This window comes from Channa argus, chromosome 18 (assembly GCF_033026475.1).
Source record: "Channa argus isolate prfri chromosome 18, Channa argus male v1.0, whole genome shotgun sequence".
NCBI classification, from domain to species: Eukaryota; Metazoa; Chordata; class Actinopteri; order Anabantiformes; family Channidae; genus Channa; species Channa argus.
In genome coordinates this window covers 21,513,156-21,540,547 of record NC_090214.1, presented here as the reverse complement: position 1 = coordinate 21,540,547, position 27,392 = coordinate 21,513,156, and the positions used below count along the sequence as shown (strand labels likewise).

At 41.1% G+C, this 27,392-nt stretch overlaps 1 protein-coding gene across 1 annotated transcript in view; it reads right to left on the bottom strand.

The window, feature by feature from the left end:
* The window catches only part of ajm1 (apical junction component 1 homolog), a 36,516-nt gene extending 15,174 nt beyond the window's left edge, over positions 1-21,342 (bottom strand). The window contains exon 1 of the mRNA XM_067484901.1: positions 21,084-21,342. The gene's annotated coding sequence lies outside the window, so the exon portion shown is untranslated. The remainder of the gene's footprint in view (positions 1-21,083) is intronic.
* Between the last annotated feature and the right edge of the window lie 6,050 nt (positions 21,343-27,392).

The following is a 27,392-nucleotide window of genomic DNA, read 5'->3' as shown; positions in this document are numbered from 1 at the left end:
CATAGCTGCACATGTCAGCTTGCGGTGTGTGATGGAAAATTGCTGACATGATCAACTTTTAATGTGTTTGTGCTGCATATGAAAGGTTTTTGCCCTTTGACATATGTACACCATGACCCTTATAAAACCTTTAAGCTGTTGAGTTTAGCATCAGCAACACTGTGTGCAGACGGTTCAAGTTCCTGTTTCCACAGTTCTCACTTATTTTGTGGTTGAGCCTATGTCTGGAAAAAACTGTATTAAACATCTATCACATTTAGCTATACAAGGTGACAGAAGTGAAATAAAGTTCAACCAATAGCAATAAAGCTTGGTATAAGTCGAAGTTTACGTTACATTTTGAGTTGAGCTTAGAGCATATGAGCCTTGAAGCCAGCCGTTGCTTTTCTCTATGTGCTGTGTAGCTCCTTACTTGCAAGAAATATAATACACAAAGACATTGGGATCGATCCAGCCTCTTTATTGATTCCACTCACGGTGTCTGTGACCAGAAGTTGTCGGTTTGGACACGACACAGTATGTGTTACTCTGCATTCCCACTCTGTCTGCCAGTTCTTCTGCAAGTGGCCTGTAGGCATGTGTGCATCACAGACAGAGGAATCGTTGCTGAAACTAATATGTACATCCATGTAAGATCAATGTGTACTAAAGTGCAGGTCATTGATCCAGTAACATGTGGCATGGACTCACCGCAGTATGAAGGCCTGTTTAATTCCTCTAACTGGTCCCTGACTTCTGGGTGGCAGTGATACTTCTGGCCAGTGAGCATACGGAGCCGAGTTTTCACGATGCATTTTGGGTTTTTTCTTCGGAGCACTGCATCACTGCACCATTGGCATTGAACACCCTAAGAAATGCCTGACTTCCCAGGGAGAACTTGTTCATCCTCTCTAGACTTACCCTCCCCCACCATAAACATGAACTGTTAGACACTGACTCACCCACATATATGCACATGTAACATGTCCACATCATGCATTTAATTTTGCTATTCTGAACTACCCTCATTTGTGTGCGGTCTCCCACTCTGCAAACCTCACTGACCTAAAGCTGAGGCTGAACTCATGTTTTTATTACTGGAACATCCAGTGTTCTGGAGAATTAGAGTGGATGTGGGGGGCAGAAAAATGTTCTGCTGATGGTTTTATTGTAATTGCCAACCCTGATATTTCAAGAGAACGTCACTATCTGCTACAAAATCCATAGCAAGGTATAAGTCTCAGTTTTGGAGTCTTTATTATGGGATGATGTACAGTAGGGAAAACAAAGAAAAGGAGGTAGAAAAGCTCCAAGTGAGCAAATGTTCATATCTCATCACCACACTTAGCTATAGTGCACTCACAGCCTAATCACAAGTTCTTATCGACATCACACCTTCTGTCTTCATCTTAACACCTATGAATCTATTTTCCACCTGATTATGATGAAAAATCTTCAGCAGATACATCCAAACAGCTGGGATTAATTGTGTCCCTGAGAGACCAGAGAGTCATAAACCTTCCACCTCCACGAGGAAAATAACTTCTCTATGGGGTTGAGAAATGAAGAGTAAGGTGGTGGGAGGTGATGCCATCCTGGACTAGGTTGTAAACCTCACCGTGACTGAGTGAGAGGGGTGAAAGAAGAGCATGATTTCATTAGAAAAGTCATTCATGAATGAAGATAGTTCGGTAAGTGTTGTGTAGTCAGGTAAGTGACTGGATTTGTTCTCATTTCACTTTCAGGAATTGTTTTACCGTTCACATGATCATGTTTGTGTGGAATTCGAGCAATTGTCATGAAATCCACATTCAAGGAAACAGTTGTTTTTTCATTTCCAAGTTTGCAAAGCAGGAAAATGTGTAAAAAGTGAAGGGGTGTGGAAACCAAAGCTCCTGTAGATAGAGTAGAATCTGCAGCATTAAGAAATCAGTTCCTAAACCAGTTATGTGCTAAAAAGTGCTGATTTAATGTTGGGATTTAATGTTGGAATTTTAATGTTGGGATTTAATGTTGGGATTTTAATGTTGGGTTTTTCCCTGTTTTAAAATTGTGCTCAAATCAAAGAAGTTAAAATATATCAAAAGAACAAAAACAATTGTTTCCAAACATTACTGTAAATGTAATTGCTCAATTGTACTGACGCAGCAACAAAATATTACACTGTTATAACAACTGCATATAAAGCGTTTGGAATGACAACAATGTTTTGCACACATGCAAATAACACAATTTCAAAATAGCGATATCAGTATGAGGGTTTCACACTCTTACTGCTCAATGTTGTCAGCATTGCTGGTGCTGGCTCAGAGCAACTTGGCTCTCGAGGCAGTGCTTCACTAGCTGCAAGTGAATTAAAAAAACATGCCACCACATCTCCAACCAAAATTTGGGGATTTACTGTATAAAATAATAGGTGAGCTGCAGCTGCTTAGGATACAAACACCATCTAACCCGACCCATCATACAGACAGTGTACTGGACAGATTCCATGAGTGTCCTTAACTGGTTGATTCCACTCAAAAGCCGGCTGATGACCTTACCAGAGGGAACCGAACACAACCCACATTGGTGAACCCAAAGGCCTCCTTCCTGCAGCAATGTCCTAGCTGCTGGCCAGTCGAACCATACAATGAATCGAGAAAAACTGTGAACTGTGGAATCACCACTGTGGAACCCAAACCAGAGTTTGCAGACCCTGAAAAATTCAAGACGTGGCCTGAAATAGTGGATGCAACTGCACAGCAGCTGCACAAGGCAGCAGGTAATGATGTCTGTATCGGCAAAGCTAAGATGTTTCTACTCTGAACTGGTAAACCTATGCCACTCTAAACTTTGACAGCCTGGCCCAAAGAGAGTACATGAAGCACTGTGCTGCTCATTTTGGATTCTGCAAGCAAGGGCAGCTATTAGACATCATACCTGCTTTGAATGCAGATGTTGGAAGCCAAACCCCATACTTCCCAAAATGGCTCAGACTACTTAGACCCTTCTTTTAGGTTTTTAGAAGTCACTTCCAATTATATGATGAATGACTGAAAAAAGAATCAAAATTATCACTGAGCCCAGCTAATCTAACCTCTGTGAGGTTTTACAAGTAGCACTGCGAGTTCTATCTGACATGTCTGAAGTGTTAAAGTGTGTGTGGTTATTTGTGTTAGTGTGTTTCACTCACACACAGTTTTATAAAAATGGTGTGTGGCTGCCTTTAACTGCGCTTTGGCAAACGGATTTGGGAAATCAGAAGCTGTGCTGTGTTCAACTGCAGGTATTTAGTTAACTGGAAACTTTTTAATACAGGATAAAATGGCTGTGGACAACAGATCATTTGACATTTAAATTCATGTCATTTTTACAGACTGCTGTGAGTGTGGGTATGTTTTGTCCAAGACAACAATGATAACCTGGATGGTTTATAGTGCCACAGTTCAGTGACACATCATTCTCCAGACTGTTAAACTAAGAAACACTTGATCCCAATAGCAAATGCAAATAATACAGCAGCCCTGGATACAGCCCATGAATCCATCTGTCTGCGCTGCTAAAAAACAACAATTTATGGGAGACTCCCTGATTGCTTTTTTATTAATAGTAATACCGTTTTTACTGTTGTGTGTACCTTAAACCCCCCTGTTGTGGTGTGATGGTTAGAGTTATTAAATTAAGTAAGGGGAAAGAACAACTAAAGGCAACCAACACAACTTTGGCTATTAAAACAGTGGAGAGGAGGCATGTGCAGAGGACTATTGTTGAGGCTCAAACCCTGTCCTGTTAACAATGTCTAATGATGGACATATTTGTTATTTTTAATCATTTGAATATTGGTGGATTGTTCTATACTGAACTGATTATTCACTGAACATACGGAGTTATGCGGCTGCTGGTGAACTTTATCACATCAAGTTTGGATTTTATCTACTGTAACGCTTGAGCAGAAAACTTGAACATTGAATATTTTCTTTTCAAATGAAACACAAAGCTTTCAGTGTAATTTGAATTGGTTTGCATGAGTAGAGGCAGGGAGGTTTAAACATTAGTCAGCTCTGATACAGTAGCTCAGACTGAAAGTTTAAACAGATTTTTTTCCCAGACTGTTGGATATTTCAATTTAAAAATGAAGTAAAATATCATGAAAGAGGAAAAAACAAATAAAGAACAGCCCCATCCAAACAGTCCAGCAGGCAGACAGCCACTACGTTTGAAAGACAAACTGTTTCACCTTTGTCACATGTAGTAATGCCAGACACTGCAGGTAAAAATCTGGGTAAAATGAGTTAAAATAGTGTATGTGGTTATGACATTATTAGTATTCCAATAACTATGATAATCTGGCCTAAACAAATAATCACAGTTTGCAGTGTCTACAGTACAGTTACACCTACAGCTGATGCTTTGTTTTAGTGTTTATTTTTTCCTGGCGGTGCCCTGAAATTCAATGAATGGGGTTTAAATTGATGTGGTTATTGTGCAGTGTGGACACCTTCTGGTAGGCAACAGGAGAAGGGGGGCAGTTGGAAACTGGCTGGAAACCAGCTGCAAAGGGGCTGGGACTGTTTATGTTGCTCCAAAGCCTGTACACTGTATATAATGAAGCATTATTGAAGCCTTTACAGACGTACAAGTTATAATGCCGTGTGCATTAATGCTCCTCCACTAGCCAAGAGTGTATTCATGTTTTTCAACTCTGTGCTGAGAGCAAGTCAGTTGTTTCCTCTGTTTAGCACAGAGGGCACAGCAGCCATGATTTTCCTAAAAAGAATTTCAAAGTTGGACTCATCAGACCACAGAACCGATTTTATTCTTCACCTCAGTCCATTTTAAATGAGCTAAGGCTCAAAGGAGGAAGTATTCTACAGCCCAGCAGTGATTTCCTTTATATAATGAGGTACAAGCAGAAATGGAGAAAGATGTTCCACCACGTGGGACCACTGAGCTGAACAGATTTTGACTGTGTGGTCTCTATTGGACCATCAGATTCCATTCATTGAGATATTGCAGTGGATGGAAGGGATTGTAGATATGTAGAGGTGTCCAGTTAGGAAGCTGCTGTTGAGTTGACCACACTTTAGCTGAGTCAGAGCTTTGAACCCGATGCGAGCAAACAGTGGCACATGGCATAATAGTTATTCATATTTATTTCATTGCAACATGTTGCAAACAATATGTGGTCTCTGGGAAAAGAGACCACATATTGTTTGCAACATGTTTTACCACAAAGGTTTCATTACAGCCAAGGCTTTAACAATCTGAGCCTATTATTAAAAGAAAAACAGAACCTACCTTTTGAGTACAAGACGCTAATTAACATGTTGGTCACACATCAACTGCAATGTTACTCAAATTACCACAATTTGCACCTTTATCTTTTTCCAATATCTCATCCTAGAACTTGTAACACGGAGCCATTTCAGCCGTTGCATCAGAAAACAATTGAAATATTAATGAATGAATTTGCAAACCAACAAAGTTGGATTTAAGCCCACAAACAGTAAACTACTAACAAAGAATTTAACCAACCGTCGCGTAAAGATGACATTCCTTTGCTAGTCTGTACAGAATGAATTATGTTTGGATGCAGCATCGTTTATGAACGAATGAAGCAAGTCACAAGAACGGTTAAACCCCCAACAGCCCATCACCATCCCAAGAACCACAGGGCTGGTCCCAAGCCTGGTAGAAATTGGGGAGGGTTGCGTCAGGAAGGGCATCCAGCATAAAAACCGTTCCAAATCAACATGTGGACAAATTATCTGCAGTGGCGATCCTGATCCTGAAAGATTCTCTTTCTCTTGTTCATACAGCTGCTATAATAACTAAGACACGCAACTGTACACTTATACATTGTGTCTAAAAGCAAGACGAGAATAGCTCGCAAGCTTCTTTATAATTTAGTCATTGAGCTGTGCTTTGTTAGTGCCTCATGACCTATTGAGCTGCAAAAAAAGAAGCTGTTAGTTTAAGGTCAAAGCATAAAGGCTGGTAGGATGTGTAATTCTGTTATTATTCAGATCCCTCTAAAATTTGATCGGTAGTTTCCCTTCAACATTTGTCTATAAATCCTGTGCATCCTAAAAGAAAGCGTCAGGACAAATCAGCCTCCCATTGTCTAGAGCTGCGTTTTACACATGTAACACACAGTGTGAGATCGAGACACAACATGATAGAAAACTTAGGCTGTGGGAAACAGTGTTTAGTTTACGGCACATCAGAGCCATGCAGCTATCCACCCTCTACTACATGGCAGTCCAGTGGTAGAAACTTGCCTAATCTTTCTCCCTCCCATTGGCCACACAAAATGCTGAACCACCTAGTCCAAAATATCCAGCATGATCCATTGTGGGGGCCACTAACTGGAAAGGCCAAAAAAAGCCTATTTATCAAAATGTTATAGTCTCTTGAAGAAACAATCAATACAGTGTTGGTTAGAGTTGATCTGTGTGTGTGTGTGTGTGTGTGTGTGTGTTTGATGTATAATGCTTAATATTGATATTATGGTTTCCTGGTGCATATTTCCGTTCAGCAAGTAACAATCTGGCCCTGATTTAAACCCCTGTCCAGTTAATAAGATCCACATTTTATAAACAGCTAAAGCAAACACACAGTCCCCAGTCTCCTCGGTGTCTAATGGAAGATTCAATTCAATTCAACTTTATTTATATAGCGCCAATTCACAACAAAGTCATCTCAGGGCACTTTACAGATAGGGCAAAAGCTAAAACACCATTGTTTAATAGGGTAATATGTCTAAACAGCATTTAGACAGACACAATCTGTTTGAAACATTTCAATCCGGTTTCCGCCCCTCCCATAGCACAGAGACAGCCCTGGTCAGGGTCACTAACGACCTCCTAATGGCTGCTGACCAGGGCTTCCCATCTCTTCTCATTCTTCTGGACCTCACTGCCACTTTTGATACAGTTGACCACAAAGGTTTCCTCCATCGTCTGCAGCATACCGTTGGTTTTTCTGGTACTGGTTTAGGGTGGTTCAGTTCCTATCTCACAAATAGAGCTGAGTGTGTGGCCCTAAGGGACGCCAAATCTCAGTTACACTTGGTCACCTGTGGGGTGCCACAGGGGTCGGTTCTTGGGCCAACCCTTTTCAACATCTACATGCTCCCACTGGGACACGTCATTGGCAAGCACGGAGTCTCCTTCCACTGCTATGCTGATGATACTCAGCTCTACATGAGACTGAGCCCGACCCCACCGACACTTCCGACACTAACTCTGTTAGCAACCTGGGGGTCAAGTTTGACCCCCACCTGCCATTCGAAACACATGTCCAAAACCTCTGCAAAATTGGATTTTTTCATCTGAGAAACATAGCCAAACTCCGCCCCTCTCTGTCCCTCTGTGATGCTGAAAGGCTGGTCCGTGCTTTTGTCTCCTCCAGGCTGGACTACTGCAATGCACTTCTCATTGGAATCCCCGGCAGGAGCCTTCAAAAGCTCCAATATGTTCAAAACAGCGCCGCCAGGATCCTTATGAGAGTGCGGAAACACCAACACATCACTTCTGTCCTCCGGACACTTCACTGGCTTCCCACCCACCTTTGCATTGATTATAAAGTCTGTCTACTCACCCACCAGTGCATCCATGGAAATGCCCCACAGTATCTAAAGGAACTCCTCACACCGCAATCTACAACTAGACACCTCCGTTCCACCAACACCTATCGCCTCTAGCCCCCCAGACCCAAACTCCATACAATGGGGGACCGAGCCTTCTCAGCAGCTGCTCCACGGCTATGGAACGCTCCGCCTGAGAACCTGAGGGCACCACAGACTGTGAACTGTTTCAAAAAACAGTTAAAGATTTTTTTGTTTAGAAAAACATTTTAAAGTGATCATTACTTTTTACTTTAATGCTGTGTTATTCTATGTTTTATATGTTTATTATGTTTTATTCCTGGTCTTAATCCATTTGTGTAGCACTTTGAGATTTGTTAGCAAATGTAAAGTGCTTTATAAATAAAATGAATTATTATTATTATTATTATTATTATTATTATTATTATTATTATTATTTAGAAAATACAGAAAATACGTATTTCCAGAAACATTGTAATAATTTTTCCAGAAGGATAAACAAAACATTAATGTATTTTTATTCACACAAAGACCAGGGTTATTCATTCTTTCTAACCAAAGCAGCACTGGACATCCCGGTGTCGCATCTCTTAGCTTTTGAATCATGATTGTTTCAAATTCCACTGGAGTAATCTCATGTATCACGTGTCTCAGCCTCTTCACTGAAGTATGCCGTTACATGTGACTCTTCTTCAGCAACTCTTCAGCTCAATAAATGCTGTTTCCCGCATCCATTTGCAGGACTGTCTCATGAGTCTCTTCAATGCCTTTGATGTATCGGCCACATTAGGCTTAAATCTGCCTCTAGCCCCCAGGCACTTCAAGCTTACAATACGTGTTTTTTCACTCTTTCACTCTTTTATTTTGTTGATCAAATGTAGCTTGTCCCATAACTCGGGCCTTAAACACAAGTTCAGTCTTAAAGACACTTAGTGCTATTGTCACACAGTGTCAGCTGCCCTTCATGTAGTATTTATGCTGCTGTATTGGAAATGGTGTTAGATCTTTGAAAGACCTATAAAAATGTCAAGTGACGTGTTTATTGTACAGTAACTGTGCAGACACTGTAAGAGTCAAACATTGTATGAGCCAACCAGGGTTTCCTCAGTTTAGTTTTTTGTTTTATGTAGTATGTAGTGTGTATTGTGAACTGTACTGGGATGTGTGTTGTGTTATGTTTCTGTGTACTTATGATGTCATTTGTGACATCATACAGCTTTGATAGTTTGCCTTTGTAGTTTACCTTTTAATTTTGTTGTGCGGTTGTCAAGGGAACAATGCAGCGCAAAGGGTTTGTGGCAAGAGGGGGGAAGCTCAGCTACTGAAGGGTGCAGACGTGACACGGTAGCCTGAGCAGAGGAACTGACTACAAGGTGGTGTGGACGGCAACAAGGTAGAAGAAAAAGGTTCAGTGTGTAGCTGTGGAGGCACACGGTTTCTTACCGAGTTCTGCGAGTTCAGTGAGTTCAGCCAAACTTTGAGAAAGTTGTTTGATGAAGCTGTTTGCAAACGTGCTTGTGAGATTACTGTACTTAAACTTGTATGTACAATTACCCGTCATCTGCTAAATTGAGAAGCAAGTACAATAAATGTTCAATGTTCGTCAAACAACGATATCTGGAGTGAAGTTTTTGCTGGAGTGTCAGATTCATCAGATTTGAGTAAGACCACCTCTACATTAGTAAGAAACCAACTCTACACGGGCTAAGCACTACTCAGTGATCCAGACAGCATGGAGGAAAGACAGGCAAGGCCAAGCCGCAAGGCTAGGGAGGGTGCTTTGCAAAGTCTGTTAGACAAAAGAAAGGCTGCCTTGGACCAGCTGACAACACAAGAGACCAGGATGCGCTGTCTCATGGATGAGGACTTCTACAGGGTGGTGGAAACCAAGCTGTACCCGGAGTTCAACAAGTTGTTTGGTGAAGTTTGTGGCATAAATACCTCATTAAGAGAAGCATTTCATGAGCTTAATCTCAAGGAGCAATGAAAAATGATCAGAGACTGGTTCGAGCTGAGGTTAAATACATTCAGACAACTAAGGGAAGAGGTTGCACACTGGTTAACAGAGACACGTCAACGTCGTGAGGATGCACAAGGCAGATGAGAGTGTTGCTCCTGAGGACAGGCGGCTTGAGGTCCAACTAGAAAGAGCTAATCTAGGGCAGAAGCGTTAAGGCAGGGGTGCCCACACTTTTTTGGCTTGTACTTATGAAATGACCAAGTCAAAATGATCTACCTACTATAAAAATACAAAACATATATTTATTAATATATTGAGAATTCTTTATATGCACAATATGTGTTGGTGTGGCTTGCATAACTACATGAACCCATATTGCACAATACAAGTCTCTACGTTTTTTTTTCATTACCTTACTCTGATTACTTGCACTGAGTAAAATCAGCTAGGGATGCATAGTCCGGACAGTAGCAGCTGATAGCCAGCCTCAAACTGAGATTTTAGTTCATTCACCCTTCTTCTCAGTTTGCGTTTCAGAGGGAAGTCAGTGTCGTATTTTTTATAAACAGTCCCAAAATGCTGCTCCACATTTCCCTTCTTCAGTATAGCGATGACCGACTGGCAGATGAGGCAAACGCACTTCGAAAATGACATATTTTTTTGTAAAAGTCCACCTCCAACTCTGTATGGAAGTGTCCAGCTCCCCCACTCATTTTTATACCCTTTATTAAGTTTAAAAGAAATAAATTCAAGGCTATCTCGCTAGCTTTCTAGAGTTTTGCAGCGCTTGGCGCCGTTGTATGTATGCGCATGCGTATGCAACCTTTTCTGACCCATGTGTCATAAAAGGTCAGATGTCAGACTGGCTGCCCTGTACGTCCATTAAGTGACAAATTTCATAGTGAGGACGAATGATGGGTTGACATCTACATTGTTAATTCCGTGCGATCTACCCACACTACCTTTTCCGATCAACCGGTCGATCTGGATCGACTTATTGGGCACCCCTGAGTTAAGGCAACAACACGCCCTACAGTAGCGAGAGGCTAAGCTTAAGGTATGGTATATGTTCTGCACTTATATAGCACTTTTCTACCTATTGGCACTCAAAGCACTGCTTCTTAATTACCCATTCACACTCACAATCACACACACACTCATACACCAGTGGGTGAGCTGCTATGCAGCTGGCTAACACTCACTGGGGTTCAGTGTCTTGCTCAAGGACACTTCGACATGTGAACGGAGGAGCCAGGGATTGAACGGAATGCAGGCCTACTTGTTACCAGAATTTCCAAAGGTAGAATGGGAGGCAGAGCCTTTAGCTATCAAGTTCCTCTCCTGTGGAACCAGCTCCCAGTTCAGATTCGGGAAGCAGACACCCTCTCTACTTTTAAGTCTAGGCTCAAAACCTTCCTCTTTAATAAAGTATATAGTTAGTTATAGTTATGCTGCCATAGGCTTAGACTGCTGGGGGACCCACCCCCTGATGCACTGAGCTCCTTTCCTCCTCTTGACCATCTCTCCTCTCCTCTCACCCCGTAATTGTCACCACTCTATGTCATTAACTCTGTGTGTTCTCTCCCGTAGTTGTCTTTGTCCTTCTCTGTCTTCCTCTCTCTGTCCCTTTCTGCAGGTGTCCCCCGGCTTTGAAGCTGTGTGTCTTCCAGCGTGCAGCTACTGGTCCTACCAATGTGCCCGATGTTTTGTTGTTGCTTTTTGTTGCTCTGTTCTTTTCTCTCTCCCCTTTCCACTCACCCCAACCGGTCGAGGCAGATGGCCGTCCACCCTGAGCCTGGTTCTGCTGGAGGTTTCTTCCACTAAAGGGAGTTTTTCCTCTCCACTGTTGCCTATGGCTTATTCCAGAGGGAATTGTTGGGTTCTCTTTATACATCTTTATAATCTTGACTTTATTCTGTAAAGTGCCCTGAGATGACTTTGTTGTGAATTGGCGCTATATAAATAAAGTTGAATTGAATTGAAAAATTTAAATAATTCCTGTTCGAGTGAAGGCAAAAAAGGGCAACAAAGTGATTACTTTGTATGCATTTTTGGATACTATGAGCACAGCCACATTTTGCACAGATAAGCTTCTTGACGAGCTGAATCTGCATGGGAAAAAGGTTAAGCTTCTTCTTACAACCATGGGGGAAAACAAAGTTGTGACTAGTAATATGGTGTCAGATTTGCTAAATGAGGTGTTTTCACAGAAAGGAATTCCAGTGAGCAAGAATAACATTCAACAACAGGAGGATGTGGATAAGTGGCCACATCTTGAAGGAGTGCAGATACCTCTCATTGATGTGGGTATAGGATTGTTGATTGGAACTAATTTCGCCAGGGAGGTGGAACCAGAGGAAGTCATTCCTTGTGTCAACAATGGGCCTTATGCAGTCAGGACCATACTAGGTTGGACAGTCAATGGGCCACTGAAAGAGGGTGGTTGCAACAGAGCCAGGAATGAAATAATGCAAGTTGTGTCAAATCATATATCCTCTGCCAAGCTGGAAGACCTGTGGAATCAGCATGACTTTCCTGAGGGCGATCAAGAGGAGGAGAATGAGCTAAGGCAGATCGTCTGTTCATGGAAAGTGTCACAATCTGCTAAGTTGGTAGATGGACACTACTGCTTTAATCTCCCATTAAAGTATTTGGACATTAAAATGCCAAACATCCGGGCCGTAGCAGAACAGCGTGCTACAGCTCTGAAGAGAAAGTTTCTCAGGAATCCCTCATTTAGGATGGATTATATTGCCTTCGTGAATGATACGATATGTAGTATATATATATAAATATGCAGTGAGGGTTCCGGATAAGGGCCTTGGCCGCAATGATGGAAAGGTTTGGTATGTTCCACATCATGTACCATCCTAAAAAGCTTAAGCTTCGGGTGGTGTTTGACTGTGGCGCATCTTATCAGGGAACCTCACTGAATGAGCAGCTCCTTCAAGGACCAAACCTTACTAGTACAATAATTGGAGTTCTGACTAAGTTTCATCAAGAGCCTGTGGCATTAGTGGCAGATGTGGAGGCTATGTTCCACCAGGTAAAGGTTTCATCAGCTGACGATGACTACTCAGGTTCCTGTGGTGGCCAGATGGTGACGTTAGTCAGCCTATGGCAGAGTACAGGATGGAGGTGCACCTGTTTGGTGCCACTTCATCGCCCAGTTGTGCTAGCTATGCAATCAGGCGACGTGCAGAAGACAACACACATCTGTTTGACGCCTGTACAGTAAATACGGTGCAGTCAAACTTTTATGTAGACGACTGTTTAAAATTGGTTGAGAGTGTTGAAAAGGCTGAGTCTCTTAAACATAGATCGTTGTATGTCGGATGGGTGGCTTCAGGTTAAACAAGTGGATCAGCAACGATCAGATGGTGTTAGCAGCCATTCCAGAGGAGGAGAAGGTGATAGAAATAATGGAACTGGATTTGGATCAAAATGCACTTCCAATGGAAAGGGTGCATTCAGTCAGATCAATTCAAGTTCAGGGTCATTATACAAAGTAAGCCCCCCACCAGAAGAGGGATTTTATCCATGTTGAGCTCAGTGTATGATCCATTGGGAATCTTTGTACCTTTGAACTTATATGCTAGGAACATTATGCAGGAGCTTTGTAGGATGAAGCTGGGATGGGATGAGACGGTCCCTGAACATCTTGCCCAAATGTGGTCCCATTGGGTGCAAAGTCTAGAGCAGCTAAATTACTTTGGAATTGAGAGATGTTTCAAGCCAAAAGGCTTTGGTCAGACCGTGTCTGCTCAACTGCATCACTTTGCAGATTCTAGTGAGGATGGCTATGGGACAGTAACATACTTAGTCCAGCAAAACATCAGCAACGAGGGTCACAGTGCCTTTGTGTTGGGAAAGGCGAGATTTGCCCCTAAAGCCCATGGCTATCCCTCGTTTGGAGCTTACTGCAGCAACCATAGCAGTTCGTGTGGACAAACTGCTAAGGAAGGAGTTGGAGCTTCCACTGGAGGACTGTGTATTGGACTGACATTACAGCGTTGCTAAAATACATCAACAATGAGACATCAAGTTTTCGCACGTTTATGGCTAATAGGGTGTCGACGATTCAGCAGTTTCAGCACTGACGTCAGCAGTTTTACAGTGGCACTTAATCCGGCAGATGGTGCATCAAGGGGACAGAACGTGAAAGCCTTTTCTGCGAAATAAGCTGTGGGTTTCTGGACTTGACTTCCTTACACAAGCGGTCGAGAAGTGACCAAGAAATCCAGACTTGCAAGACGTTGATGTAGCCGATCCTGAGGTGAAAAGAAAGGTCACAGTGAATGTCCTCGCAGTTGAAGAAAGCCATGATATAATGCAAAGCTTGATAGAGTACTACTCATCATGGTTACGCTTAAAGCGGCCTGTGGCGTGGCTTCAGAGGTTGAAGGATATGTTTCTAACATCGTCCAGAAGGAGGAGGGAGCTGTTAGGAAATGTCGTTCAAGATATTGAGCTTCAAGGATAAATGCCAAACTATAAAACAAGAAAGAAGAACCTAACTGTGGATGAGCTCCAGGAAGCAGAGGTTGAAATAATTCCTCACTGCCAGCGGAAGAGCTTTCTGGATCAAATTTCAGCTCTGCTAAAAAAGGAACCGGTGAAACGGAGCAGCCACATACATAGACTTAATCCAATGATTCAGGATGGAATTCCTCGTGTAGGCGGACGGACCAGCCAAGCTGCCATGCCTGAGGAATCCAAGCAACCTGCTATTCTGGCTAAAGATCATCGGGTATCTCAGTTTATACTGCAGGACATCCATGAGCGGATAGGCCATGGTGGTCGCAACCAAATGCAATCTCAGCAATCAAAGAGATTCTATCCAGGTGGTCTATCGCACCTGTCAAAGATTACATGGAGCAACCGGGCGGCAACAAATGACAGACCTCTCACATAGTAGAGTCTTACCTGATGAACCACTGTTTACTAGAGCAGGTATCGTTTTTTTTGGTCACTTTATTGTTAAACGGAGAAGAACAACTGCAAAAAGGTATGGTGTCATATTCACATGTATGACTACCAGAGCTGTTTACATAGAGGTGGCAGCATCATTGGACATGGATTCATTCATTAATGCACTTCAACGCTTTATTGAAAGAAGAGGTCAGGTTGTAGAAATACACTCAGATAATGGAACAAACTTTGTTGGTGCTGAGCGAGAGCTCGGGAGGTCTCCAAAAGAATGGAACACGTCCAAAATAGAAAGTACGATGACTCAGCGTTGCATCAGGTGGATGTTTAATCCCCCATCTGCTTCTCATTATGGAGGGGTATGGGAGTGTTTAATATGATCCATTAGAAAGGTGCTTGGAGCTACATTGAAGCATCAACGTTTGGATGAAGAGGGTTTGCAGACATTGCTCTCCGAGGTGGAAGCCATTCTAAATAGTCGGCCAATAACTACACCCTCTGATGATCCAAATGACTTTGAGGCTTTGACACCAAATCCCCTTCTCTTAAAAACCCAGCCTTCAATACCTTTGGGAATTTTCCAGAAGGATGATCTTTACGGCCGGCATAGATGGAGACAGGTCCAGTATATGGCAGATCTATTTTGAAACGTTGGGCTAAACCTACCAGAGCTCCAAAGGCAGCAAAAATTGACGAATGCAAACCGCAGTTTTGTTCCTGGGGACATTGTGTTGATTGTTGATGAGTCAGCTCCTCGTAAATCCTGGGTGATTGGCAGGATCATCCACACAATAAAGGATGAACGAGGTCTAGTTAAGTGCTGGTAACCTCTGGCACCAGAAGAAAGAAGAGAGAACACCATAGAAGAATAGTCATGATGTTTGTGGGTTATTGCATGATTTGTTTTTGTGTTTGTACAGTAATTTAGCAATTGTTTCAAACATTAAATGTTTCTAATACTGGAGTACAATTAGGGCCCAGGTATGTATGAGCCAACCATAGTTTCCTCAGTTTAGTTTTTTGTTTTATGTAGTATGTAGTGTGTATTGTGAACTGTACTGTGATGTGTGTTGTGTTGTTTCTGCGAACTGATGATGTCATTAGTGACATCATACAGCTTTGACGGTTGCCTTTGTAGTTTACCTTTTAAGTTTGTTGTGTGGTTGTCAAGGGAACAATTCAGCGCAAAGGGTTTGTGGCAAGAGACGCAGTTCAGCTCTGCTACTGAAGGGAGCAGACGTGACACGGTAGCCTGAGCAGGTAGCGGTGTGGACTCGCAACAAGGTAGAAGAAAAAGGTTCAGTGTGTAGCTGTGGAGACACACGGTTTCTTACTGAGTTCTGCGAGTTCAGTGAATTCAGCCATACGTTGAGAAACTCTTAATTTATAATTGACCCGTCATCTGCTATGTTGAGAAGCAAGTATTATAAATGTTCAATGTTCGTCATACAATGATCTCTGGCCACCAAGGACCACCTCGGTGCCAGTCCCGAGCCCAGATAATATGGTAGGGTTGAGGAAGTAAGGACATCCGGCGTAAAAACTCATGCCAAATAAACAGAACACGTTCCACTGTGGCGAAACCCGAAAGGGACAAGCAGTTGTTGATCATTTAGTAATACATAATTTACTACCATAGTAACTGCTGTTTAAATCAGTTAGATATCTGGACTGATCTTTTTTAGGCCTCGATGAAGTTGAGGTTTGTTAGATAAACATTTTAAAGCAAGCTCTACAGTTACAGTTGTTCATTGTAAATGATTGACAATTGCATAATAAAACATATTCTGCATAACTGCCCAGAGATCATTGAAAGGTTGAGCTGATACAGAGTTGAAGAATAGTAATATGGTAAATGTTCTGCACTTAAATAGCACTTTTCTAACTATTGGCACTCAAAGCACTTTACACTGTTTCTTATTCACCCATTCACACTCACAAACACACTCATACACTGATGGGGGAGCTGCTATTCACCTGGCCAACACTCAATGGGAGCAACTAAGTTGGGGTTCAGCATCTTACTCAAGGACACTTTGACATGTGACCGGAGGAGGTGGGGATTGAACCAACAACTGTGAGATTGGTGGACAACCGCTCTACCTTCCTGCCCCACAGTCGCAGGTGGATTGTGACAAACAACAGCTTAGAAAATGTTAAATACGTTCACTTTACTGCTTTGTTAGTTCTGCAGACAAAAGAGGAAATGAGAAATCAATTTTGTACCTAACGTCTAATTTACTGCAGGTGAATGAGATGGTTGCTTTTAAATAAGTTTGGTTCTGACCTTCATGAAGAAACTGCCTGGTTTTGACAGTGAGCGCTGCAGCTAAGTGTCTGTCTGTCTACATAGATCTATGTTTAAGGCAGTGCTAGTTTTTAACAGAGTGTGTCACTTGCAGTCAAAGGAGCCAGGACCACTGGCAGTTCCTCACTACATGTAGTTACAGGTGACACATTAATGTGTTGAGTGGCAAATACACTTAAACCAATATAGCAAGGACAAATTTCCAATAAACCAGAGACCACTATTCCATGTAAACAGAATCAGGTCAAGGGTGTTCCCACTACAGTTTGTAGGTTCATGTACAAAACATTCTGAAACAGCAACAGAGATTTAAAGATTCCCCAAAATAAAGATGACAAATCCATTTTAATATCTCACTGTAGATGACAGAATTTAGAGGCACAACAGCATACACATTAGACTAGATTCATAAAATCCAACCACCAAAGCCAAAGAGCTCGTAATTATGAGATCAGGAACTGTGGTGGTGAAAAAGGTGCTGCTGCCTCACAGCTAGCTGCACTTATATAGCTCTTTTCTACCTATTGGTACTTAATGTGCTTTACACTGTTTCTCATTCACCCTCACACTCATACACCGATGGGGGAGCTGCTATGCAGCTGGCCAACACACCGGGAAGAACTAAGTTGGGGTTCAGTGTCTTGCTCAAGGAAACTTCAACATGTTACCGGAGGAGCCTGGGATTGAACCATCAACTGCAGGATTGGTGGGTGACCGCTCTACCTTCCTGCACCACAGTTGTATGCTTTATAGACCCCCTTTGCATACGAACCCAACAGGTCCACAGAATTTTGGACTTTAAGAGGACAAAGAGCACAGACAGGCCTTATCAGAAACCTTTGAGGAGAAGTAACAGTTTCTCAGGGTCCATATAAAGACTTGATGTGGACAATCCACATTGAGTCAGTGGGTAAGACTGGAAAACTGCAAATTCTCTCGGAGACAGAGGAGGTCTGGCATGGAAAGGACACTTAGTGCAACTTCTATAGATAAACTAGCGAGAGTGTTCTCTCTGGCTGCATCACAGCCTGGTATGGGAACAGCTCCAAGCAAAGTCATTAAAGCAGCCCAGCACACCACCTGAACTGAACTATACCCAGAGGAGCATGAGAGTAGTACAAAAAATCATCAAGGTCCCCAACCACCCCAGTCACAGCACTGCCATCAAGGAAACGCTACAGAAGCATCAGAACCAGATCCATCAGATTCAGAGACAGCAGGTCATCAGACTGGGGAACTACCCGAAAACACACAAACCTAAAACCTTACATCGTCATCTTTTCACCTAGACAGATGTGGCTTAGATATTCTTCCATCATACATACTATGTCCTCTGCTCCTCTAGAACGATAAATCCATCTGTGCAAAGTCCCTGCAAAAGTATAGTTGCAGGAATGGACAGAAAATGGCAGATGCTAATGAATCTGGTTTTAGATCAGTTTGGAGGAGGAGTTTTCACAAATCACAATGTATCTTATCTGTTCTGCATCCACTCGATCTTTTGCTGTGATGATGATGTGCAATCTGTCTGAAAATGTTTGTATGTGAATATACATAGTAAGGACCATAGATGGGATGAATAGTCTGCCCTTCTACTATGCTCACGCCTGATTGTTGCATTTACAAGCACCTACTGTAAGTGTCTGCAAACCTGAAGGCCACGTTTGATCAATTAGTTCAGAAGTGTGTTTTTTCGCAGTGAAGTAAAACGGCAAAGAAGTGACATGGTGTTAGATTTCTATCTATTGTAGAGATCTGTTTCATGTTTTGCAAAACACCATCAGTAGTGTTTTACAAAAGAATGTGTTATTTTTAATTTTAGCAGGTCACAAACCCTTAAACACAGTATTGTCATTTTACCAGATACTGTATTAATACTCTGTTACTGTTAATACAGTCAATATGTGAGTGGCTAAAGCTTTTAATCTGCAGGAATATAAATCATATATTTATTTTAAATATAGTATTCATAACGAAATTAAAACCAAAGCAGCCATCAGCAAATTAAAATACTTCATTTTAGAATGTAGTTTGACAATTTTCATTAATCATCATTAATAGCACTATAGTGTGAATAAACTGAGCTGGGATGTATTTTTCCTTTAATGGCCTATATGCATATACTTTCAATAATTATTTTATAATATGCATGCAGAATAAACACATAAACCCATTCTGTTGGTTATCTGTGCAGGAGGATTGATGATAGTGTAACTTACATTTCTATTTTCTGGCCAAATTCACCATAACTATCAAACACAGATTCTGCAAAATGTGCCTTCTGATGTGAGAGTGAATTGTCAGCAGTCTGCTTCTTACTTATCATAAAACTGAGCCTTTCTGACAGATACCAGTACTTCTGAGAAATCATTGTGTAATTTCTAAACGTGTAACAGAGAAGAGGCTTTGTGCTGTACATGATCTTAGCTTCTCTATTGATCAGCACCTTTAGGACCAAGATCATCTTTCCTCCCTACAAAATAAGTATATCCATGCATTTGGTTTCATCATGGTTATAAGCCATGAAGGCTGATGTGAGGCCAAGTGCTACAAAGGTTATGATTTATTTATTTTTTGGCCAATATGCCAATTTGTTGATTGGGGGAGGAAAGTTACTTTTAACTATGAACTCAGCAGAGAAGGCAAAGCTCAGGTTAATGTAAACTTACTGCCAGACAGAAGATTTCTATTGGACAGTGCTTAGTTTAAACAATATGCGTTCAAATAAACTCACAGGATAAGGTCAGGCAACTAAAACACTGGGACAAAGTGGAAAGATCTTGGTTACAATTTAATAAAACATTAAGCTAAAATGTTGGATTAGCACAGGACATGGACGGGGGGGAGGACCCTCCATAAAAGGCACAGGAAAACCGTCTGACTCAAAAACATGAGTCTACAGAAAAAATACACATTTATCAGAAACATTAAAAGATTAAATGCAACGTTGAGGCATAAAAATAACCAGATTTCTCTGTTCCTGGAGAACAAATTGGATCAAAGGCTGGAAAGCGTGTGCACGTTCATGTGCTCACACTGTGGCACAGCACAGTACACTGAGCTTAGGGGTGTGATATAGACTACAAACTATGTGATGTGTGCTAATGCGAACGCACCTTTATGCAGCTGTATCATCTTTTCCTCCTTAACAACAGGATGAAATTCTCATATTATAGAAAAAAATGACAATGCAGCCACTGGTTTAATTTATTGATGTGGCTGCCAGTTTTGGACCATTTGACACAAGTTTGTTAGTTACTATCCAATTATTTAATCATTTATGTTGCCATTTTATTAAAACACTTAAATAGGGCCAAATTGGGATGGTACCATTTTTGGTACCAAAAAAAATTACTGACAGTAGAACAACTTAAACGAATCTCATGATTGAAGGCATTAGATGTGTGATGGGTTTGGCCTCAGCTGGATCACTGTCCTCAGAGACATAATGCTTCTACACTGCAGTTTGCTGAATTCGTATATTTTCACATCAAAATGTGAAAACTTGGGCTACGGTGTGGCTGAAATTTGTTAGTATTTTGTGATACAAATTTCTGGATATTTTTTTTATGCAGTTATTAGACATGAAAATGTCTAAATGAAAAGAGTAGAGTTTCATTAATGCACAGTTCATCCATCCATCCACCTCCATATGTATGTATGTGTGTGCACACACAGGCCCACTGTGGCCTATGTACAGCTCTGTAACATCTGGTTAAGTTAGACTGATCAGAGCAGCCCATGCTACTTCTGTAACACTGCAACAGCGCAGTGCTCAAAGCCAAATTGAAATTAAATTAACTTTGCGGAGCAATGCATCAACTCGGACAAAAACGTCGCATTGACGCTGAGCTAGCAAACACTGCGTAGCAGGCTGCCTGGACCCTGACTGCTGCTGCTGCGGCTCCATGAAAAGCTGCTGCCTGGAGCCACAGTCCTGATGAGCATGATGTCAGTGTTCAGGGGTGGGAGAAGCCTACACGAGTTCAACATCAGCCAGCAGGAAAATGACTGCACCGGCCAGTAACGAGCAGGACGGAGAACCTGCTGCATCCCTCTGTGCTCACAACATGCGATCACTAACACGTTGCAAGTCCGAAATGTTCAATGCAGTTTGATCTGTGCACTGATCTGAACATATGCACAATCCGTAACAACCTGGATGACCGCTGCAATAATGTGACATCAGACAGAAATCGAGAGAAGATTCCCATGATGCGTTGCAGCTAGTGGATGTAAATGCATCGTCTGCTGCGTGTACAGAGCGCGATAACACGGTCACTGTAACTGTGCATATCAAAAGCTCCATGTCTTACCGCATCAGTCCGGACTCGCTGTCTGTGCTTATCCATTTTTGTCAAGGATGCGATACGAGGCAGGACGATAGTGGTTTCCCAATGACGACATCGGACATGTGCACACGGTAAAACTGCAATATCCGCCTTATTGGTCAGAATCCTCGGATTTTTTTTCACTCCTCCTCCTCCCTAACGTTTCATCGCTGGAGGATTGCTGCGCAACCCCGATGCACCAACCGTAACTCCCCTCCCCCTCCACCCCCACCCCTCCTTCCATCGCGCCTGCAGCACTAACAGTCGCACGCTTGAAACCTCGGCCAAGGAGGCTGTGATTGCCTCTATCCTCCATCTGTTTGCCTGTACCGAACATATTTCCAATTAAAAAAAACAAAAAAATCTGTTGTGTACATTCTTGCTCCTATCAGCCATTAGATTCCAACCCTCGACAGTAGAAAGAAACACATCTGGTCCAGGGTAAAGCTCTGGTCAGGTTAACATTATAACCATTATATCATATCATTACATCATTATATCATAAGGTTTAAATTATAATAACACAATCTTACCAGGCTAACTAGCTGTATCATGGAAAGTCATAAAAACAGGATTTGAAATTCTTTAACTCAGAGAAAGTGCACAAATGTGAGAATGGGAGGGATGTGATGTTTGGTAAAAGCACATGGTAGAATTGTGGTTGAGCTGCCACCAACCAGGAAATAAAGCCACTGATTATTTTGTGGAGTTCTAAAGAAATTACCAAATATTTCAATGAAGACTTTGGCTTAGGAGGTAGAGCCTGAGCTCGTCCATCCCAGGCTCCTCCGGTCACATGTCGAAGTGTCCTTGAGCAAGACACTGAACCCAAACTTAGTTGCTCCCGGTGAGTGTTGGCCAGCTGCATAGCAGCTCCACCATCAGTGTATGAGTGTGTGTGTGAGTGGGTGAATGAGAAGCAATGTAAAGTGCTTTGAGTGCCAATAGGTAGAAAAGAGCTATATAAGTGCAGAACATTTATTATTTACCATTTACAATATTATGCTAAATTGATAGAAACAGGATTGTACAACCCTGATGCTTCTTAAATGGTGGATTTTAGTCAAATACTTTATAGTGAACATGTATCATAGAAGCTGATCATTATATATTAACCAGGGAAAATGGAGAGCTGATCAACAGGCCTCTGGTAAGGCCTGTCAGAACTGGATGGCTCAGGTGAGGCTGAGAGGGGAGGAATGTGCAAATGTGGGGGACAGGAGAAGTAGGTGAATGTGGGATTTGGAAAATCACTGCTTATGGTCAGATGGAGGTAAATTGATAAATTATAGTGAGCTTGGCGATGTCCCTGATGCAAGGATAGATTAACTGGAAATACAAATTCAAATAGAAGAAATAGGGAAGTAGGCATGGATTTCAAATTCTATTATACTGTATGTGGGTACAGTAAGAAAGATACTTTCAGAAAGGTTTAATTGAGGGGGTCTCACAAAGTCAAGAATAATCCTAAAGTGCTAACAAATTCAGATAAATTCATTAAAATGTTAAATATAAAAATTCTAAGAAAGTTTGACAAACTTAAAAAGATTCAACAGAGATATAAAGAATATGAGAGAAGGAGAAGGATGTGTGTTCACAGTGTGGAGCAGGCAGTGATTTAACCACTTTATCTAATACTGACAGCTGCTTGATCCACAATATGAAATCAGCATTTACTTGTTCATTTTAGTCTGTTTTAAGAATCTAAACTAAACCACTATACTGAGTTTCGATTAGTTGACCAGAAAGACTTCAACACATAAAAAAATACTTCCATATAAGTGTTAAAATAATAACCCAGTGGGGTGCTGTAAAAAAACAGAAAAGGAAATTCAATTCAATTCAATTCAACTTTATTTATATAGCGCCAATTCACAACAAAGTCATCTCAAGGCACTTTACAGAATTAAGTCAAGATTATAAAGATGTATAAAGAGAACCCAACAATTCCCCCAATGTTAATGCACAATGCGTGTGAAATAACATTAAAACAACACAGTAACTAGCAACCAGACATTTGTCAGAAAGATATTCAGAAGCTAATAGGTAAATTCAGATGATTTGGTCACTGTTAGTGTTGTTACACACATTAGTAATATATTATATGGCCAGTCGCTGTGTTACAGCCTGGTGATGGGTCCTGTTCAATCACCATCTAATACAGTTTGTTTCATCCTGTATGGATTAAAAAGCATGAGGGATACAATAGGTAGTGAGCCCTCTCTATGCAAAATAATTGTAATTATTAGAAATCCAAAATGTGAAAATCTTAAGAAATCCACTATATTTTATCAAAATGTGTTTATAGCCCTTTAGTTTGGGTTAACTTCAGTTTGTATAAAGGAAGATAATCACTGGATTAGCCTATGATCACATAATGCAGAGAAGAGACAGAAAATTGAAGACAGTACAAAAGGGACCACTTTATCGTCATAATGCAGATCTGCAGAAGGCAGCTAGAGTCAGATGTTTCATGAAAAGACTGGATCCAAACCTGCAAATGCAAATTTGAAGATAAAACATGTACATTTGATTTAGCTATTACCAGTTTAGTGGCATGACCAGTAAACCTGACCATGTTTAAATGTTTCAAACATGTATCCTGCCATCCTCCATGCACAGTGGTATAAAAGAAAACCTTTTGATTGCTTCATTTGATTTGCATTGTTAAAATCATGCAGGGTTCTGGGCAACAAACAGCAGCCTGGGAATTTGCTGCTCCAATTTCACACATCACACGCGATGTGGCTCAATGGTTCAAAATCAGTGTGATCCATCATGGAACAGAGTCCTTCAAAGTGAGATGATGAAAAGCGGAAGGATGAAGAAAAGATATATAAGGTTGCCAGTGACTTATCTCTAGGCAAAAAATCAATCAGTTGTTTGTAACATTGCGAAAATACAAATATTACTGATTTCACCTTCAATGTTTAAATTTGAGCTTCTCACAAGATTTTCAATGGCATTTTACTATTTAAATTGGAAACTGAATGATCTGATCAACTGATAAAATAATAAACAGATGCACCGATGACGAAAAGAGTTGTTATGTGAAGCCTTGTTCCATTTACTGCAAGTCACTAATTCTTGTTTATATTTTTTTGTGTAAAATGCAATTGTAAAAAGCATTATGACGTTAAAATAGTCAATAAATAATTTACCAATACTTAAGTTAATAGCCATTAAAACAAATCTGTTGTTGCTAAGTGTGTTTTTATCACTCTTTTAAAAAACAGTTCCATAAAAGTTGGAACAGTGTATAAAATGTAATGCAGTGATTTACAAAACATTTAAAACCAGTTTTTTATTTTAAATAGTAGAAAGACAAATATCAAATGTTAAACCTGAGACTTTTTTAAATTTATTTTTTGATGCTTGCAACACAAAAAAAGCTGGGACAGGATCATATTTAATTCAATTCAACTTTCAATTCAACTTTATTTATATAGCTCCAATTCACAACAAAGTGATCTCAAGGCACTTTACAGAATAAAGTCAAGATTATAAAAATGTATAGAGAGAACCCAACAATTCCCCCTTGACAGGAAAAACTCCCTTTAACGGAAGAAACCTCCAGCAGAACCAGGCTCAGGGTGGATGGACATCTGCCTTGAGGGGGGAGTGGAAAGTGAAGAGAGAAAAGAAAAGAGCAGAAGAAGCAACAACAAAACATGGGGCAGGTTGGTTGGACCAGTAGCTGCACGCTGGAAGACACACAGCTTCAAAGCCGGGGACACCTGCAGAAAGGGACCAGCTCCTCGATAGCTAAAGGCTCTGCCTCCCATTCTACCTTTGGAAATTCTGGGAACCACAAGTAGGCCTGCATTCTGAGATCGAAGTGGATGGTGTGGTGCTATGAGGTCTTCTATATATGATGGAGCCTGACCATTCAGAGCTTTATATGTAAGAAGCAGGGTTTTAAATTCTATTCTAAATTCTTACCACTAAGCTACATCACCTCTTTTTTTATCAATACTGTTTCGCTATTTTTACTTGATATAGGATTTCAGCTGCTCAGCAGTTCAATGCTTATCCATTATCATATTTTTTGGCTCTTAGTGCATCAAGTGTTTTCAGTTGGTGACAGGTCTGGACCACAGGCACGTTTATTCAGCACCTGGACTCTTTTTCTACTACGTTATGCTCTTATAATACATGTAGAATGGGGTTGAACTTTGTTTTGCCGAAAAAAGCAAAACCTTGCCTGAAAAGACATCATCATCCAGGCAGTGTATGTTGCTCCACGAACTGTGTATATCATTTAGCATTAATGAAGCCTTCACGTATGAGCTAGTTAACCACAGTGTGTGTTCATGCTGTCCAACAGCATCACAGATGGTTTTGAACTGTGCAATGATAAAAAGTCAGATGGCCCCTCTCTTCTTTAGCATGGAGAACATAGCTTCCATGATTTAAAAAAAAAAAGCCAGATTTTTTCAGATAGTTTTTTTTATTTCCCTTCAGTCCATGTTTCTGATTCTTTTTTGCTTAATAAAGTTTTAACTTGCATTTGTTGATGCAGCATCAATAGCATAATAGCCCGATTATGGATTGTTCAGTGAAGATTATTAATTAAAATAGCTCAAACATAAAAGCTTCAGTTTGTACCTTTTTCCCTTATAGTCTTTGACACTTTTAAATTAGTAGAGAAATCCACCACAGACTGAGATACAGAGAAAACAGAGAGTTTAGTTCCATGACCAGGTCAAGATTTTTGTACTGTCTGTACTGTGTACAGTACTGTCAAGTTTCCCGAGATTTTCAGCCTCCACATCTGCTTAAAGTTGAAAAAGATCCAAATAAATTGCAAGTGATGGATGGGTAAAATTCATAAAGCTCTATCCTAGGGGTACTGGTAGCTATAGCTCAGTTAGTAAAGCAATTGTCCATTGACCACACGGTCGGTTGTTCAATTCCCAATCCCTGCTGGCTATGTGTCAAACTAACCTTGGGGAAGACACTTAACCCCAAGTTGCTCCCGGTGGGTTAGATGAGCACATTGCAAGGCAGCCACTGTCATTGGTGTGTGCATGAGGACATTGTAAAGCGCTTTGGATAAAGTGCTACATTTATCATTTTAGCCTTTAGTTATAGTAAACCACACAGGACAAAACACAATATTGTTGCAGATCACCTGACACTATTTTAGCCGTTTAATGTGCACAAACTTACTGACTATACAGCCCCAAAGCACATATTCAATTAGCTAAATAACTTGCTATTTAAACACAGCAATTAAACATATTTCAACAAAAGTTATGCAATACCTGTGGCATCCCTGTGCTTAAACAGTTTTACTTGAAGAAATTTGTTTTTTTGTTTCCTGTCCTCTTCCCATAATCTGATCTGTGTTCTTTCTTCATGTTACCATCATTAAAAAGCACTTCTCACTTTTATTGGCAAGTCAGCCGATCACAAGCCTCCGGAACAATGGAATTAGTGTTGGTTCTGTTTACTTTCCAGCACAATCTTCTATATGCAGATATATGTGCTGGGTAAATGGTTTGAACTGGGCGCTGTGGCCAGACCCATAACTGCATAGAATCGGACCGGTTCACACCTAAGATGCAAACTTCGAATATTTGAAGGGTATTTCTGGCTCCCCAAAATACTGGTAGGGACATGTCCCAAACCATCCACACACAAAACTACACCATTGATTTTAGTATCAGTAAAAAAGTTGCAGTACTTTAACATCACAACAAAATAATAGGAGTTGTTTTACACTGGACTTAAACCCTGGTTTTACTGTGTGAACGTTGTGATCCACCCCTCCAGCATCCTCCACATAAAGATTTTAGCATTGAAATAATGCTGATCTTACAGTAGCCACTGTAGATGTTGCCATACACTAATACATCTGTTGACTGTTTTGGTCAGCTGGTACAAACCAAGTACTCAAGATTACTGTGTGGATGATGATGGTGCTGTTTAAAAGGACAGGGTGTCACTAGGAGGGATAGCAGCTGTCAGAGCTATAGTATCTGTCCAAGTGTCTCATTCTTGACTCACATCACCGCTGCACAAATGACATTAGACATCAGATCAGGAACAGGCCTCTCACAGTGAAGTGTAATTCATCTTAGTACTCAGCTAAGTCACTGGGCCTCCACCTCTCTTTGACTCCACTGACACTTTTGGCTCTCAGCATCAGGCTTTAATGGTCAGGTTGGGTTACGCACACCTGCAAGTGATACAGGTTCATAAATATCTTGCTCCTAATGAATAATTAAAGAGCTTGCAAGCTGTAGTGAGCATACGCATCCATCCAGGCATCCGGGCAGCGTGTGAGGA